At 39.0% G+C, this 19653-nt stretch overlaps 1 long non-coding RNA gene across 5 annotated transcripts in view; it reads left to right on the top strand.

Annotated features, from left to right (window-relative positions):
- The window catches only part of LOC106041677 (uncharacterized), a 52270-nt gene extending 32617 nt beyond the window's left edge, over positions 1-19653 (top strand). For 3 of the 5 annotated variants that reach the window (XR_001210616.3, XR_010826872.1, XR_007157664.2), the window contains exons 3-6: positions 1289-1411; positions 15587-15716; positions 15918-16248; positions 17963-19650. This is a non-coding gene — a long non-coding RNA (uncharacterized lncRNA). Of the gene's footprint in view, positions 1-1288; positions 1412-3459; positions 5725-15586; positions 15717-15917; positions 16249-17962 lie in introns of all 5 variants that reach the window. The other 2 variants (XR_010826875.1, XR_010826873.1) reach the window with 2 other exon arrangements.

Below are 19653 nucleotides of genomic sequence, written 5' to 3'. Positions count from 1 at the left end.
GCTAACCCCTGATTTGCTTCCTCAAACTATGCATTACTTTGCCCACAGCTCTTAAAAAAATGACCTGGCAAATCATGTGTAACACACAATCAGGATTGAGCAGCATACAAAACACAGCAGCTGTCTTCACTTCAGAATAAATACCTTCGATGTCTACCTGAGCTTCAGGGGTTTCAAGCCCTTGTCTGCAAATCTGTATCTCCAGGAAGCTACGAACCAAATATTCTCGGGGGTAGTTATTTTCCATACTTCCTGCAGAAGTGGCGCTGGCACACATATGGTTCTCTAGGAGGAGTTTAAGGCAATGAGGTGGAGAATAAGATGCCTTTTCCAGCCCTCCTCTGCTGACTTAGCTTGCTCTACACTTAGTTTGGATTGGCACAAGATAGAGGATTTCATTCAGTATACTCATTGCCGTGTAAGGCATTTCAAGAGTATTGGCTTCACAGACTAATAAAAATACAATGATTTTTCAGAAAAATCAGTAGAATATATCCTCAAAGGATATACAGATGTGATGATTATTGGAGTTTTAATTAAAATAGCAGGTAAAATAAGTATTATGGTGTGTTATTATTTCTAAGATAACAACAGAATAAAGGTGCCCATTTCTTTCTCGAGTGCAATTTCCTAAATGAAAAAGTAAACATTAATATCTTCAGAGATCTTACTGATCTTGTACGATAATTTAGAAAAATATCTCTATTAGGGATAGTTATATATGCTTTTTGTTGGAAATGCAATCACAGAATATGCACATAGCTGCAATCTGTAGACAGATTAAGTAAATTAAATCACTCAATGTCTTTTTTCAATAGCTCTAAAGTTAAAAGTAATTTGCAAAGAAAATACTCAGTTTCAATTGGTTTGTAATATCTGTTAATGATCTTTGGAAAAATTTCTGATAACACACGGGAATTCCCTCAGGGACAGGGTTGTGAATAAGTGGATTTTTTTAAGTTTCAGATGTCATTAGCTAGTGATTTCTTTGAAGTAAAAAGCTGTTACAGAATAAATTGCAGAGGTATACAAGTGAACAGGACAATCATTTTTATGAATAATACACATTTTTCTTTTCCACCGTGCTTTCTGCCCCCAAAAGAAAAAAAAATCCAACTTGTCATTACAAACATACTGGAATCACAACTGCATGGAGATTTTGTTCTTATTTTATGTGTATACTCTGTCTTTACATGAATGTACAGAATGCTGGTGCAAAAATCCTAGTGGAAGGATCTTTTTTGCTCTTTTTGATGTGGTATTTATTTATTTATTTTTTCCCTGGCAGATAACTTTTTCAGCCCACAAGGCTGAAACACTTCCTGTGACTGAAATGGCTCCAACACAGCTATTTCCTAGAAGACATTCTCCCTGATTTCTTGTGGTGCCTGTAAGATAACTGGAGATGCAGGTAAGTGCAAACATGGAGAAAAAGGGCCTCTATTCTCATGATACCTTGTTAGCATGAAGTCTCTACCACCTTATTGACAGTTCAGTGATAAACCAGATATCCAGATACCAGACACCAGAATAAGGTAACATTTCTCAGAAAGGTCAATGAGAGATCTCCTGACCTCTGCCCCTATCTGAGGATGTCTGGAGTAGAAAAGAGCAACAGAGGCATACTACACCTGTTATGACTACACCTGCCTGTGGGGAACATTGCCCTGCCTCAAGGTTCAGCTGTACAATTCAGCCATGTGCAGATGAGGATGAGCCTTATGTCTCCATGAGTTCCTTGTGTGTGGGTGAGGTGTGTGTGGGTTTAGACAGAGACTGGAGACACTTTGAGGGGATGCTGTTCTGGGTGATGGGGGACTAGGACTCCTGGGTATACTGTCACACAGATAAGCCTAGTTTCAGCCTTTGAGCTTTTGGTTTCCTCACCTTCCTTCTAACCTCTTTTCCCAAGGCCTTATTTGACTTTCTGTGCTTTTTCCTGATCTACACACAGGGCTATAAAGCATACCATGCTACAATGAATATGGTTATTCCCTTCACACAGGGCTGGGGGAGAAAGATTTGCCCAGCTTTAGTAAGAGAGGTGAACAGCTACAAGTTTGGAAAGTCTCCTAGCCTTCCCTGGGTCTCTGAAAGCCCAGCATAAGAGTCCACACTAATCCTGATTATCCATAAGTAGGTCAGACAACCTCCCATTTCCCAGACACCGGTGTTCAGTGATGCTCTGTAGTTACTCAAAGAATAATGAAATTTCCTCCGGCATGCTCCGATGCCAGTCACTGGCATTGGTAAACACTAAGATGCCTTAACTGTGACAGAGGCCAATACCAGATGATATGGAAAGGGACTACTCCTCCTTCCTGCCTATTTAAGTGTATAACAGTTTACCAGGGAGACGATACCATTCTGACTCCATCTATTATCTAACATATATCTAGAACTACTGACATTATTGCATAATACCTGGTAGTAAAATTCTCACTTTTTTTTTTTTCTTCTCAAGACTAGGAGCAACCATTATTATCATCTAGTCTGATCTTCTGCATAATATATGCTACTGAACTTAACCCAATCTGAACTTTGTGTGAAGATTTGCTTTTATGCCTAAAAATGCCTACTCATTTACAAATACGATGCTGTTTCTCTGAGTACTATCTATGCAGCAGCAAGTTCCATTAATTAACTGTACATTGTTTGGAAAAGCAATACCTCTTATCCGTTTGAAATTTGAAACCTCTTCATTTCACCTTGCAGGATAGGAAAGGGTTTTTATTCCTTTGCTGCTAATTAGGTTGGAGGATCATGAGGACAAAATGTTATTTATATTACAGTCATGCTTAAGTAGAGCTCTGACGAAGCCTGGGGATCCCACTGCACAAACTGAGGGAGACTGTGCAATTCCTTTGGGGCTGAGACTATTTGAGTAGACAAATGGCACATTTCTGAAAGAGCTGAATGATTTCACAGAAAAGAATGTTAGACGAGTCAATGGATTCATACTTCTGAATCACCTGTGCATTTCTGAAAAATGAATCCAAAGTTTGAAGGAAAGAAAGGTATGGAAAAATGAATTTTCTGAAACTGAGACTTAAAAATGAGTATGGAAGTAGTTGATGAAAATAAAAAGGTGTTGCTAATATGCAGCACTACCCATAGGTCACTTTGGCTTCCAGAGGCTCATGCTCTGAAAGTCCTCCCTTTAAGAGAGCAGAATGCACTGAGGAAAGAATTTGCAATATGTGTTTCATGCAAGGTCCCTAAACCTTCCAGACAGAGGACAAGGGCATCTTCTAGGTTAACTCAGGCAACAGAGTTTGTTCCAAGTTAATGGAAAGGTTTCATGTAAAATCTGCAGTCCCATGAGGGTGAATCAACCCTGAGAGACAGGCTGGGGCTTCTGTTCTTTATCTTTTCTCAAGAAATTCCACATCCTTTTGGCTTTTATCATTTTTATTGCCATTCTCTGGACTTGTTCTATTTCTACTTTCTTTTTTTCAGGGATGAGGTGACCAAATTTGAAGACAGTATTCAAAGTGAGGATGTGCCACTGATTTATATAATGGCATTATAATATTTTCTGTATTATTCTCTAAAACTCTTTTCTTCGTACAAACCCCATAAGATTCTTTTTAATTCTTTGAACTATAGTGCCTTTTAACATCTGTAGTTTACTCTGATCAGATTTTGACAAAGGAATAAAAGGCTCCATTTTTCACATAGAATTTTATTTATTGTTTGAACTTTAGAGGAGAAATTGGTTAACTTACAATTTGAAATTCTTGGCAATGTAGACCATTGGGTAAGGATTTCATTATTAGTCCTTCTATACTTTCTAGTAAGAAAGTGCAAGGCTGAAAGTTGGTGTACAAGGTCTTGGTTCAAAAGACTTGAATTTCGTACTATAAACACAGCCAAAGATTATTTGGAGCTGCGAGATTGCCCAAAGATATCAGACGTCATTCTTCTGTACCCCCTTCCTGATGCAGGATGCTGAGGCTGTGCACTTACATGGCATCCAGGCAGTGCCATGCATGTATGCAAGCAATACCTGAGCACTGCGGTCTCCTGTTTACTGTACCTCATACCTCCACACTAGGTCAGGGGAAGACCCCTTTGAAAATTTGGTGCTTGATGACTGCGGAGGGTGAAGGTCTTGCTGTCATGTCACAGCTGGGCATGATGCCTTCATCAACATATTAGAAAAAGCTCAAGGAAAACAGCTACATCCATTCTGTTGCCTAAGACACTTCCCGCAGCTACCGGCTTGCCTTAGAGTTACCAATCCAAGTGCTGACCCTGCCTGACCCTACTTATCTTGTAAAAGCTGACAAGATCACAGCCTGAAGCAGTATAGCCACAGGCTCAATACTGGCTACCAAAATGTCTGTTTAGTGTTTTCAGGAAACACTGCTCTTAAGATTTACAATACCGGCTGCTAGAAATATAGACAACACCAAAACACAGCCCTGACCCCTGAATGTTCAGCCTCACTTAGACAGATATTTGTGCCTCTCAAGGGGCCAGCACTGAGTTGCCACAAAATAGTTATTCCCTACCTTTGAGTGAGCTGGAATTGAAGCATCTTATGAATGTATACATGCAGATACTGGGGAGAAATATTTGAAGACTACAGTCCTGAGTTCAGAATTCATTGTTAGCTTCTTTCATCTGTTGCATTACTACTTTTACAGTAGAAAGAGCTCTGCCATTTATGTGTAATATCTTTTATTTATTTATTTATTTATTTATTTATTTATTTATTGGTTTAGTATAGAAAATTGTCTTAATTCTTCCATGACCAAAGTGATTTTTCATCAGAATTTATTTTAAGATGAACTGTAAGTTTCTTCCCTAGCAAACATTTTAGCTTCTCTGTATGAAAGCAAACACATATTTTCCTGAATATCTTAAAGGATAAACACATGTTTAAATACCCAAGAAATATTAAGGGACCAATCTGGTTTAGTTGTTTGTACATTCATACACAATATAAATTCATAGTTCTTGCAGGGTGGGGTTTTGTTGTTATTGGGCTTTGTTTTTGTTTTTTAAGAAAACCAAAGACATGGAAAAGACACTGAGGTCTTATTGCTCCTATCGGAAACTTTTGCTGACTACAGCAAGAGTTGGATTGGGCCCAGAGAAACCAAATACACACAAGGAAGAATAAGTTGGCCATGCAAGCAAGGAAAATCACAGATAACGGATGCACACAAATTAGCAATGTACCTTTTAGGTCACCCAGGACAGCTTGCTGACACCGTGGGGTTGTTTCCTATGGCATATTTTTTGGTTGTTTTCTGTGCCTAGATTAAATGTCCTAAGTGAGGCCATGTCCCTAGGAAGAGATTGTGCTGTCTAGTGCATCTTGTTAGATTTTTTTTTTCTTCCCCTTTCTCCACATCCTAATTATGTTCCTTTGCAAACCCCCTTCTTTTCCTTCATGGATGCTATTTACCTCCAGTGTCTTTAGATTACAATGATGTTGCATTTAGTTAACATTAAGTCAGCCCACACCTATTTAGCTCATTTAATTTTCTCTGATAAATCACTCCTTTCAGTCCCCTGATTCTTCTTCTTCTCCTCTTGTCCCATTCCTGCCTGTCAATATCTTTTGTGGTTATGAGATTTTAAAGATGTGATGTATTTCTCTTAACTAACGACAGACCTGGTATAGATCTGAGCACCCTCAATGTCTTCTCAATGAAAAACACTCCTGATGCATCCAGGGGAAAGTCATTGGTTCTCTGAGCAGACACACAGGTATAGTATCCTGTTCAAACCATTTCCTTGGTACCACTTCTTCTACTGATCAAAACAAACAAACAAACAAAAAACTATAAAAAGAGTTAATATAGTGGTTCAAAATCCAAATACTTGAATACTTGTCACTATGGATTTATTTTATTTTTTCACAACCTTAGGAGATAGATTAGCATGGATGAAAAGATATTTGTTGCTGTTGTTGATGTTTTCAAACCCTTGGTCATGGACATCACAATCTAAAATTATGGAAGATATTGTCTTGTCTGGTAACTATATTTAAGTGCCACTAGAGTACATTGTAGAAAGTAATTATATATATAGTCACAAGCTTAGCTGTTCACTTCAAGCAATAAATTCTGATCAACAAACAACACTCCTTTAGTTCTAAATGAGATCTTGGTTGTAATTGAATGTCTTTACCTTTGTGTTCTGTTGGATTGGAGGAATATCATTTTAATCTGCTCTCTTTAAATTTTCATTAAGGAACGTTTCAGCTACCTGCAGCCTCATCTGATGATGTTTAATGATATCAGCTAGCTCATTCTTCCATGCACCAGCAGGGGCTTCTTTAAATTGGTCAACTGTACAGAACATTGTTTTTGAGTTTAATATACTTGGAATCAACCTTTAAAAATAATGACATCTCTACAGACAGTTTATATACACAGTGCACACACATATGTGCGTGTATTTATGTGTGCATGTGTGTGTATGCATATATATGCATAACTGCACACTTTCATACAGAAACATTGATCCTATTCACCTTCTTGAAAACATTTCAGCTAGTATTAACATAAATGTGCTGTTAAATTGGCAGTGTTATACATTTTTGTTAGAGTTTACTTCTGTAACCTAAAATAAGAAAGATAAGCTGTGAAACTCATGCAGCTGATGACATAATCCTAGGATCTCGTGATGCTGAATCTCATATTTCTAGGAGTGTAGGATGGATGTTCCTTGCTGGATAATTATGCTGCCTATTGCAATATATGTTTCCTTGTTTTCATGTGGGCACTGAGTTTTCAAACCATTAAACATATATGGTATAATGAGTCCTGTGTTCCTTATTTATTCTAAAGAAGGCATTAACTTTCTATGGTTGTTTTATTGTATAATAAAGCCAACTATTCTAAGAATCTGTGATGAACATAGCAATAAGCTGTGACAATATGCATATTTACATTTAATACTGATGTCCAAATGTACATATGCGCATATAAATATGCATATATATATGTACAAACAGTCAAAGAGAGACATATACACAAATTAAATACAACCAATTAGGATGTGGCATAAATAGATTCAAAGCTTACCTGTTATGGCTATGTAAAGGGAAAATCTGAGCCACAAAGACTCACAAGAAAGTAAAGCTCAATACACTCCATTGGCTCGTTACCATTATGCTCAACAGTGACAGGCTGTATGCTAAGACGGGGTACCAGCAGACATTCGCAATGACAGCTGGTTCAAAACAGAGCTTTCAAAATAGTGCAACACCCCTAACTTCCTTCCAAATCCTGGTGTTTGCCAGCACTTAACTGAGGCTGGCTCTTAAGGTCAGATGTTCAGATAGAAGTTATTTGGAAAGAATCTACTTCTTTGGATTTGAACTGTTTATATGTTCAACATACAGGCTCCTCATTGCCCAAGAGTTTGTATTTGAGCTAACACCTGGGTTGTGCTTGGCTGTTACCTGAAAAAATGATGGACGTTTCTCCCTGGTACCATGACTTATTTGCCTGAGATTGTCCTCTATCAAATTCTTCACTCTTTTGTGGGGTACAGAAAGTGATAGTCATACACTAGCTTTTTGTTTTTACTGGGGAAAAAAGAAAAAAAAAGAAAAAGAAAAAAATCTGTTGAGAAATAGAGGAAAAGTGCCTTCTTTTTAATATCACCTATATTACATGCACTGTGTTCAGTCAATTAGGGACACAAGAAACAAACAAACAAACAAACTCCCAAATTTGGTTTGTCCTGGGTGACTTTTCCCGGTGGATGCATATAGAATCTGGAAATAAACACACTCCTCCTTTGGAAAGAAATGCAAACAGGGTTTATCTATTTGCATTTGAACTCAGTGAAAAATAACCAGGCACAAAAAGCAAGCTTGAAGATAAAGACATGAATATAAGCAAAGCAAAATTTCACCAAGCTAAATTCCGCCACACTGTTATAATTGCTACACAGAACATGAACTAATTCATTGTTATATTGTGCTGGTGAAATAGGTGTGTATTACACAGGGGGCAAGCAAAGGAGCTTACACTGGGATGTTATTGACTTTGCTGAGCAGCCAGTATGTGGGGAGCATGCCACGAACAACCTTGTGAAAATGAGGCTGGTAAACCAACTTGGTCTTGGAAATGACTTCAGGGTGGGTAGAATAATATTTTAAAATTATGATAAATTGCAGCTGCAGAAGAGGAATATTAATTGTGTGCAGTTTACCATTTACCATATCACCTGGGGACCCCAAGCCCTAAGCGTCAGATCTTCAGGGGAATTCAGACAGCTAAACATGCTGCTCTTTGGGGATCTTCAGTACTGCCCAGACACGCCTCCTAACAAAATTAAGGAGACCCAGCTATCGGGGCTCTTCAGAAAAACATTGTTCACTCCTGGGGAGCTTTCTACATTCCCAGACTATTGACACTGCTTCAACTGGAGATGCCTCTGAGGAGACGCTGAGGGGAATAGGATGAGTCTGTGCTCATTTCTGGGGGAGGTATGGCTCTCTTGCAAACCAGAGGCATGTGCAGCACTGCTTCCCCGCAGCACGTGTGCTTGGCTTACCAACATCCATCCCACCAGCTCCAGAGCAGCATGCAGTGTGGGCTGCACACTCTGGCTGGTGATGCTCCTGTTTGCCATCAGCCTTCCCTCCTGGATCGGAGCTGCTACCAATTGCTGAGGGGTCGCCAGGAGCAGCTCCCTCTGGTGAACCTCTTTTGTGCTTTTATCTCCCTCTTCTTGGCAGTAAGCTGCCACTGGCTCCCAGCCATGGCCCTCTCGCCCTCCCCAGTGCCCAGACTGCATGCTCAGCCAGTGCCTACTTCTCTTCCAGCAGCTGGCCCTTCTTTTCCTCCACAGCTGGCTGCTGCCCCCTACTGTGGTAATTATTATTTATTATGGATATTCAGTGTACATTATGTGTCTAGAGTCCAGTATTGTCTGAATCAGTACCAGGGTCCCACTGTGTGGGCAGAAGCACGCAGCAATACACTGTTGTTCCACTCGACTCTCACGCAGGGACAGACTGAGGGGGAGGGAGTCAAGGTGACTGTTGGCACCTATTAGCACTATCTGATGTGACACGTACTCTGTGTCCTGTTACATGACTCTGGCGACAGCACAGCTGAGTGCAGAACTGCTTTTTCTCCACCTTGCTATCAATAGCAGGTCTCCTGCTATTTTTGCTATCTAGCAGGAAACACTTGAGGTGTTTTCCAAGAGTCATGGTTGCTGCTCAGCCACAGCTTAGCTCCGTGTAGCTGTGAATGCAGATATTGTTTGGTGCTCGGTTGCTGTCAAGAAGTGATGCCCTTAGACCCCAGCATGGCTTAGTTGGGCATCATTTCCTTTCCTGTTTCTCTCCCCCACCCGCTTCTCCAGGAGTCTCTGTTCATTCCAGACCCTTTCTGCATGTGTTTTAATTCTTGCACTTCAACCGTCCTCCACACCTTGCCTCCCTGAACATATCACCCTAAGGTAAATACAGAACAGCTTTAGTTCTCACAACTTAGCGTACAAGCAAAAGCACCTGGAAGAAGCAGCAGCTTACGTACATTCAGAAAAATACAGAATCCTAAACATATTTCAAACGCATGTACATGCGTGAGAATCAGGATCTCGGCTGTAGTGGTTAGGTTTAGCTCTGTTCAAGATGATGGAATAATACTGTTTTGTGGCAGTTGAGGATCTGTCCCAGTATGTAAATGTAAATATCTATTTTTACAAGCCCTCCTACAGTTTGCTTTAAAAGAAAGCTTTCTTTTTAGACACTGAGAGCGTACAAGCCAGTCAGAAATGTCCCAGTTTCTATATTTTGTTTAATTCCTACCTCTGACTTCCTTTGAAATCTAATGAATTCAAAAGAGACAGAATGAATTAAAACTGAAGTAGTTTTGCCTCCAGTGCACTGGGCCTGCAGGAACTGAAAAACAAAACAAAACAAGCAACAAACAACAACAAACAAAAAAACAGGAGAGAAACTGAAAGAGTACATGGTCATGTAAATCCAAATAATTTAAAATGTTTAATGGTAAGCAGGCTCACCAAACCTAACAAAATTCACGCTGTCCTATTGCTTGTGGTCTTCTTCCCTTTCAACTAGCTGCAGCAGGTTAATGTCAAGAGCAAATACTCATTTATGCAATCTCAGTATCAGAGCACTATCTGCCATGAATCACTTTTAAAATTGTTTTGAGTTTACATCAGATTTCTTCCTCTGCATGCTATCCACACAGATACCCACACCCTTTATTTCATATGTATCTATCAAGTGGGCTGGAGCTACAGTCCTTGGATACGGAGTATTCAAACCTCAGAGCTTTACAAGTTTGAATCCAGGAACTGATTTGTCCTTTTTTATGATAGGAACCACATGTGCGACTTGGATTCAGATCTGGAGTAGACTCTAGATATGCTAATTTAAATACATTAGGATTTGGGATCTAGACTTGTTTATTCATAATAAAACTAGTCCGAATAACCCACTTCTCGGTGCTCAAGTTTCCCCTTACCAGAAAGAGGAATATTCATATATTTACTTCCTCTGGATTGATTTGTAATTAATTCCAGGAACACCTCATCTTCAAGATCTTTTTCCCATATTTATTTCTACTATCCTCTATAACAATTGCTTATTAGTGACCTCTGCAAAACCTTTTGAATATTTGGATCACTTGCACATAGTCACCCTCCTCTGACAAGTCCCTGTTTTCCCACCATCCCTCTGAAGGCCTTTCCAATGGTTCCTCAAAATATTCTGGTCATACGGAGAGGTACTTGTCCCCTGGTACCAGCCTCTGGTACCAGTCATTTGAAAGACTGAGGAACACCCTCATGGGGTGTTCCTGTCCAACAAACTGTCTCTTTAGCTACTGTTCGGAACTGGTTTCTTGGGCTCCCTAAAACTGTGGTAAACTTCAAAGCTCTGCAATTCCCAGGATTTTCCTCGTCTCCTTTTGAAGACAGGCAACATAATAGGCCTTCCCAGCTTTCTTGTGCTGCTACATTTTTCAAGGGAAGAAGGCTTCCCCTTGTCAGTATCTTGGCTTTTTCTCACTTTATTTCCCCTCAGAACTCCCAGATGAACACCATCCGGTTGTGGTGATTTACTGCACTTGAGTTTCTCAAGTTACTCTACAACTTCCTCCTCAGAGACTTCAATCTGTATAAAGGCCGCACTCTGATTTTCTTTGCAAAGTGCCTTTGGCACAGGAATTTCTGTGCGACTCTCAGCAGCAGACATGATGCAAGAGATTCATTTAACTCCTCTGTTAGCTTGTTGCACTTGTCTCCTGACCCACTTTACACGGATTTGTGGGGATCTCTGGGGCATTTCGGTGCATAACCCAGCGTAAGATTTATATTCACCTACAGGTGAGGCCTAGCTCTCAGCTGGTATTCTCTAGCTGCTCCCCTGAAGGATGTTTCTGCACATTGCTGCAGCCACTCTCATCAAACCTTATTCAGCTGCCTTATTAAACCCAGTATCACTGCTCTGCACCGCATCTGTCACAGGTGGGTTAAATGCTCGCTGGTGCAAACCAGTGGTCCCCCTGGGAAGATGCTGTGAAGAGGAGCAGCTCCCTGTAGGAGCTCTCTTCTCCAGCGACATGGCAAGTGGCCCCCCGGCATGCAGCAGCAGAGGGACAGGCTGGGTTTTCAGCACCACAGAACGGGAAGAGCAAGACAGGATCCTAGCCCATGGGCTGACCATCAGCAAAGCAAAGGACCATTTGGTCTTTTACCTTTGGTGAAGCAAAGTCAGAGTGCTGTGGCAATCTTTTCTCTTTCTCATTTTCCCTCTTTCTCTTGTGTATATTTATTTCTGTTTCTTCCCACTCCTTTTCTGTTTTAAGAAAGACAGAAGCTGCCTTACGGCCTATCCAATCTTTAATGATTATGAAGGACAGAACTAGAACATTAGAAATGGGGCAAATATTCTCCAAGTCCTCATTTATTCTCTGGTCATTGTAGGCTGGCCTTAAGTCCAGACATTTCAAAAGAAGGTCAGTTTTATAATGTCAGCCAGAAAACATGGGTTTGCAAACACTACTGAGCTTTGCGACATAAAACTTATTTCACTGAACTTTGATGAACATTACTTGGTCTGTTTACAGAATTAGACTCCTGATTACTTTTTTAATTTGTATTACAAACAGTAAAGATATATCTACCTTATTTGAAATACATGAAAAATTATGTTGCCCTTTGGTATGGGATGTATAGACGTCAACTATAATAGCCTAAGGCACTGGTATGGAAACTGCCTAAAAACAATTCCTTGGCTTCATCTGTCAAATCAGAAAAGTATTTCTGCTATGACTGGGGTTGTCCCCACTTTCAAACTGGTGGGGATTATTCTTGTTTCACTCACTTTCTTATCTCAAGTGAAGGAGAAGGAAAATCTGACACAAGACAGCTCTGTTTCTTCATTGGCTTTTGGGAGTAGATAAAAGACACTGAACTTCCTAACCTTTTTATGTTGATGTTAAATATGTCTCAGAATCCACAGTTCTAGAGATGTCAAAGTCCAGTCCAAGAAATCCATATCAAGATATCAACAGGCATGTTTATCCCTAGTACATCTGTTGAAATGAATGAAAAAAAAGGCTTAGAAATTTATTTGTGTCCTTAATTTCCTAAAGTATGGGAATTTACATACAGTGCAGGATTCACTACAACTTTCTTTAGTTGTCTTAGAATTAGCTATCTAGTTTCAGGGGACTTTTTTCTTTCTCTGTCCTCTACACGTCACTTCCAGATCTTACTCAGTTCAACTAGCTCATGTGGCCACTTTAGGGTGGTAGCTCAGATTGCTATAATAAAAATAGTTCTCCATTACTGGTAGAGTCTCTCTTTCTTTCTCTCTTTCTCTCTCTCTCAGCTACAGAAGGAGTGCAGGTGATTGCCTTAGACCAAATCACCAAGGTGACATTATACCACTGTCAATGTCTTGGTTCATTACCATCTTTAATTTAAATCAATTTAGTGTGATACTGGTTTGATATATATATATATATATATATATTCTTATGCAGTAGTCTGCAATAATAATGATGCCCCCTAAACATCCCAGTCTTAATCTCTTTTCATTGAAATGATTTTCAGATTTTCTACTTTATATGATGTAAAGAGAAATGTTACTTTCTTGATCTCATTTTCATCAGTGAAGATGTTTTCATTTTATCTTTCAATACTGTCTGCATATCTTTGTCTGATATACCAGTATCCCACTTAACAGTGCATGAGCAAAATCTCAGCAAATGGCCTTGTACTCCTTACAGAAGTTAGGATGCAGAGAATGAACTGATGAGATGCATCTTTTTAAGATGTTTCATCTGATATTACCAATTTTGTACAGTTATGATATTACATTGACATAACACAGTAGATTTTCAGATCAGTTTGAAAGCATCATTTCAATGACCAGAACAAATATAATGTTTGGATATGGCATTTATAAAATGTGCTTAGGAATAACTAAGTGAAGTAATTGAAATCTTATTATACAGTACTTAAGGCCATTCCTATTTCTCCATTCTTGTACCCTGCCTTCACACAAAATAAGTGCGTTACACAACTCCCTAAACAGTAAGTTTCTGTAATGTCAGAAATCTTTCAGAGGCCTTTGGGAAGGGACATCCAAAGGTGCACAAAAAACAGATGGAAAAGTATCTCTTCATGTTAGTAAAAGAAAGACAAATTTCCTAATAATAAAGCAAGGCCCTTTGTTTTTTACCATGTTTCCAGAGTTTAAAAAGCCACTTACATGGGCCTGCTGGTGACAGAAGAGGATGACTTATCGTTAATGCTATTGGCATGGTGTGAAAAGCAGTAGGGCTTAGCATTGGGTTTTGTGTTACTTTTGATGACTGCTTAACCCGTGCAATGTGCACACTGTCAGGACTCAGGCTGATAATTTTTCTCATTAAAATCTGTACACTATTCTCTTTCTCTGCTACCTTCCTCCTTCTTTAAGAGACTGAGGTTATTCTTTCTGTTTTGGGTTCTGTTTCACCTGTTGACGGTCTGATCATTCTCAAAAGAAGCTTTCTGAATGCCATTGTAACACCTCGCTTTCTACCTATACTTGCTACTTACTACGTGCACCACCTACTTCATGAGATTTTTGTTGGGACTTTGCAAAGCCTTGCCTGCCTACAGGACAAGACAAATGGAAGCACTGCCTTATGTGTTAACCAAACTTGTACCATTCTCTGTCTCTAAGGAAGCTAGACAGAATATCTTGTGTGCCTTCTTTGTGCCTTCTTTGCACTGCTTTCTCTGCACATATCTTATAGTCCCATGTAGTGACCCGTATTTTTGTTTGGGATTTATAAGAACTATTCATAAACAAATAACAACTATCACCATCTTCTTTGTGGCTATCAAACAGTGTTTTTCAGGTGAATCAATACAGATGGCATATTGTAAAGTGATAGGGGTTCTGTCAAAAGGAGTAAAAACTATGTAGAAACATCCCACAACTGATAACATCTGCAGAGGTGAATACCTCTTCACTTCACGGTAATCAATGTGCTACTCACTTCTGTCAGTAGTAGCTACTTTCTGGGGGAATACTACGAAGTGGAGGAAGTCTCCCGTGACATAAGCTCTACTGTTGATGCATTCTGTTGAAGCAAAATGGGTGATAAGTAAATATATTTCAGTTGGTAAAGAGAGTGTTGAAAACAGAGATGTGCAAGAAATGAACCTTAAACATATACGAAATTAGGTTTGGTTAACAATCATCCTTCCAATGGAGTGATTCATGTTTTTCTTGTGTCTGTGGAATTTTCATCAACAGAAGAAAATTTTGCCAAAACTATGATGATGTCAAGACCTTGACAGAAATCTGTTATTTACTCATGCATTTGAGTGTGGACAACAGTTTCTCCTTTAGTCACACACACACACACAAAAATCTTATTTATCTATTAACTCTAGCCTCCTACAGGTTTTAGGAATGTTCTGACACGAATTTGGATGAAGAAATGAGGTCTTAATGGCAGACGTGCATAACTCTGTAAAGAGTTACGAAGCAAACTTTTGGATTTCAGTTCTCTGTTCTAGGAGGAATTTTGATTGAACTTCAGATGTGAATGTCACAGTTCAGGGCCATTTATAAAATATGAGTCTTGCAACTGGCTCTGAACATTAGTGTACTTGGGGGAACCTGTGACACTGTGTGTGATCTCAAGGTGGAATCTTGGAAGAGCAGTTTTTGTTCTTTTTCTCCCTGCAGATCCTTAAAAAATATGCAAATCTATGTGATCTGCTTCTCATACAAATAGTTGCAAATTCAGCTATGGATCAAAGATTAGAGCATATGCTTGTTATTGCGGCTGCCAGTTAACCAGTCCAAATGTTTAACTCTTAAAAGAAGTAGAGGGTCAGCAGCTTTCTGAATAATTGTTTCCAGACTGTCTTCTGTTGGTTGTATTTCTATATCCCATTCAACTTCAATTGGTGCTGTAATTTATCTCCACTCTGCACACTCTAACTTTACTAAATTCACATGTTAGTATTTGAGTTACTTGGGCTTAGACAAATCCAGAGCATGCTCTATGATATCATTGATTGCTTTTATTGCTTTTTTTTTTTTAATGGTGCCTCATAGATTAAAGGGGAAAAAACAGTGCCATCCAGACACCTGCCTCTGGCCTTGATGTACTTAAGTGCAGAGAGGAAGAAACCGGGCCAAAAAAGACTCAAAAATAAATCAAGTCAGGATGTGTACTAACTTTTTGGTAAGTTTATCTTCACTTTGGTATTGACAGTCTAAAGAGGGGGTGTTTTGCTGACAGCCATGGTTGCCAGGGTAGTGCAACATTGTGAGAATATATTTCTTCACCGTATTTTACTGTGTTTTCCTTTCTCTCAGTCTTTCATTGTCTTTGTGAAGAAAAACATTTTATGGTGCTCTAATTGTGTCCTTTGTCCCATTCCAGTGGGTACCACCTCACCTTTGAAAAGGAATCTTGTGTTACTGTCAGCAGAACCAGCCATACCTTCAGTGCTTCCTCCTAGAGAGATATTGACTGTGGTCTACTGCATGCTCTCACACAGTCTCAGTCCACTTCACCATCTTTTTGCTGTCTCATGAAGTCACATACCAACCAGCTATTGTCCAAAATGGTGGTGAAGATAATGCAAGGATTTTACTTTTAGCTGATGTTAAGCTGAAAAATAAAACACATTCAAGCTTGGTTCATATTCTAGTTTTGGTCTGGGCTATTCAATGTCAGTCAGTCCTACTTCATCAAATAACCACACCTTAAGGTAAATATTTTCCTCAACCGACACTGGGTTTTGACTAATAGAGCAAAGTGTGAGTCTAAACTGAAAAGGGCCAAGGAGATGAAATAGTTAAGGACATGCTGTAGACCCTTAGCCTCTCCTCAGAAGGAATGATAAACACCTCTCCTTAAACAGGTCTACCTTCCTACACCTTTCTGAGGAGACTTAATGGAGAGTGCTATTTATTATGTGTTGGGATGTAGGTAGGGAATGTTTTCCACCATTTAAAAAAATAAAATCCAGAATTTATGGGAGTTTGAAAAGCAATTTCCTTTTAAGGTGCAAATTCCTAATTTGCCACATAAAAGTACAGGAATTAAGTGCTAAATCCTTCTTTGCCAGTGAGACCTGTGAAAGGAGGTATGAAAAAAGAGTTACTGTTAGGTTTCTATTCATGTCTTCTGAAAGCCAATGTATGCAAACGTGCACTGAAACAGCTCTGATTTTTTCAAAGCCTTCCTGCCGTTTTGACTGACTTAAAAAATGAACCCTTGTCCGGTTTTATTTGTGTGGTGGGTTCGGATTTTGTTCTGCTCGTACTGTATCACTTTTCTCTCCTCACCATTAATCTTCCATGAATGTTCCCCAGGGCACAGTTCTCCCTTTTCTGCATGGAGAGTTTCTATTGAAATTAATGGACATTCTTCTTGTGGGTGGAGGGAAGAATACACACTTATATCTGCCTTGCTGCAAGAGAAGATTATTCATTGAAAGGAAGTATTAGTCTAACTCCTGAAAGTCCAGGGTCTACTCAGGGAGATTATAGTGTGAGATCCCAACAGAAGGTCTAGTAGAGAAGAGAGAACTGCTCATGCAAAATCAAAACAAAAGCCAAAAGGCTTTTTAAATATTGAAACAAAATGCAGGGAAACTCAGTGGCTGTACTCTCCAATGAAGTGTACTGTCCCAAGCCTTGTTTTAAGGCAGGTCCAAACATTGGAATATGATACAGTGAAGAACTAAGCTACCTGTAGAACCAGGCACAGTCAGGAGAACAGAATGGTGCCCAGGCTAATTTGATCTGCAAAGAAGTGTTGCAGATTGACCAGGATGCTGGACCACACAAATAAGGGTATATTGTGTTGTGCAGATGTATCACCTCATTTGGAATATGGGTTTGGGAGCTTGGGCATCTTTAACACAGTTGTGGATAGCACAATGTAGACAAGCTAATAATCTCATTCCCTTTAGAGGCTTAAATGGAAAAGTCTTATGTTCCTTCACAGAGAAGCCTTTAATGAATTAAAGAGGGTGTTGACAACCTTCAAGAGGAACTGCATAAATTCTCATAAGAAAGATAGTAGCTGCAATGTGAGGTCTTGAAGCAGGCGGATGACCTTATAAATGTACTGCAGTATCTAAGTTTAGTAAAACAAACATGCTATGTTTAAGTAGGCTATGGAAAGGTAAATATGCTCCAGGAATGGCCCTAAGAAGTTCATCTTACAGTAATGTTACTGTCATATTTTGGACATACCATTACTGTAGATACTATAATCTAAGGATAGGAGACAGAATTTAATATGCACAAGAGAAAGCTAAATTGAGGATAGGAATCCCTCTTTCCTCAAATGTATTTTCAGGAATAGACCTCCACCTTGTAACCCAAAAAGAGATCTTGTCTAAGCAAGCATTGTATGGATGTGCTAGGCTACTCTAATTTTTTTTTTTTTTAATTCTTTGGGTTATTTCACAGGGGAGACCTACTTGCAAAGATATGTCCTTCCACCGTGCCTGTTTGCTTCCCATGATACCTCATTCTGTACAATGATGGAAGGGATGTTAAAAGTTGGAGAACAACAGTGCTGGACAAAAAAGGATTTCTTGTGTGTTTGTGGTTTGTGAAGCCTTGATTGTTTAATTAATGTGCCAGTTACACTTGGATTTTCAGCTTTAGCAATCAATGTGTTTTTATATTTATATTTGATTTGAGTGTCCCTGACAAAGCTCTGCTCTTCGTTTTTTGTGTATTTATATTTTGGTTGAAGATTACGTAAATATCTATCATGATGATTACTTTAAACAGTGCTCTATCTGCTCCTTCCACCAAACCTGGAACACTTGCTTTAAGATTAGCCTTGTAAAATTTGCTTAAAGTGACCAGGCAAATATATACAACTAATTTTGTTATAGGCAAAATTAACTAATGCTCTTTTTCATGGTGAGATGCTGTAATGATTTTATATAGCAGTCAAACTATTTAGATACTAATGCTGCCTTCATGCTGTAATCACCATTCCAGTCAGATGTCAGTTTTAGTAGCCTATAGGGAATTCCATCCCTTAATTATTCTTCAATACACAAACCAAGCATTCTTTAATTGGTGTAAATTGAACAGTGTTCCAATGCAAACAAGGAGAGGACAAACTAATCAATGATTCTGTGCATGTCTATTGGAAAGCTATTGCCATTAGATCAAGTAACAAATCCTTGACTCCATTAGCTTCAGAGAGAGGAATGGTGGGGGAAAAATACTGTTAATGCTACTCCTTGTTATCAATCCGTAGTGGGAAGCATGAAGCAAATCATATAGCGAAACTCCAGCTTTTCTTGAAAGTACTCATGGAAATTTAAAATATGAAGATATTCTGACTTCAGAATCCCCAGTCATATGTCTTTGGTGGGGGTTTGTCTGGAAACAATGTGTTTTTATCCTCTGCTGCCTCTAGTCATGTGGCCTGTTTTTTATTTTTCTCTTTTAAATAAACAACTCTTGAATGATAACATAACTTTTTCAACTTGTCAGGAATTTTTTTTTGGTGAATTTTCTTGCTCTCTCAGGCTACGCTCCATATATTCATATGTATTCACTACTGCAGCACAACATAAATTGGGTGGCTCTCCTGTCTCTTTTTTTAATATGATCTGAAATAAAGGTGCTATATTTAAGAAACAGATGAAAAATCCGTCTCATAAACGTGTCACACTCACTTTTCATTCTTGTCTCTTTTTATCAATTCTCTAAAACTGATTATTTATCACTGGAGAGGGAAGAAAAAAAAGCAAAAGGCCCATTACAAACCTCTGGCCCAGATCTGCCAGTCTTACAGTTTTAGTTACTGTGGAAAGCGAAACTCTTCTGGAAAGAAATATACTGGCTATGGATGTTCACTTTTTAATCTATTTGTTTTTGATATAATATGCTATTTACTGTTTAAGGACCTTTCATGTTGGTTTAAATTGAAGTTTTTAAAACCAGTCTAGCATAAAAAGCTCTAAGTGACATAGACTTGGTGGAGAAATAAAGCATCTTCTACAGACAGCCTTTGTTCAGTACATTATAGTTGAAAGAAGCATAGAACAGGCTCAGTAGATAACCTACCTTCTTAAAACAAGAGGGCTTCTAATTTCCACATGTCGTAATCACAGTCACATTACTTTGCTTTC

Source organism: Anser cygnoides, chromosome 1, assembly GCF_040182565.1.
Source record: "Anser cygnoides isolate HZ-2024a breed goose chromosome 1, Taihu_goose_T2T_genome, whole genome shotgun sequence".
In the NCBI taxonomy this organism is placed as follows: Eukaryota; Metazoa; Chordata; class Aves; order Anseriformes; family Anatidae; genus Anser; species Anser cygnoides.
This window is presented reverse-complemented; position numbering and strand designations above follow the sequence as displayed.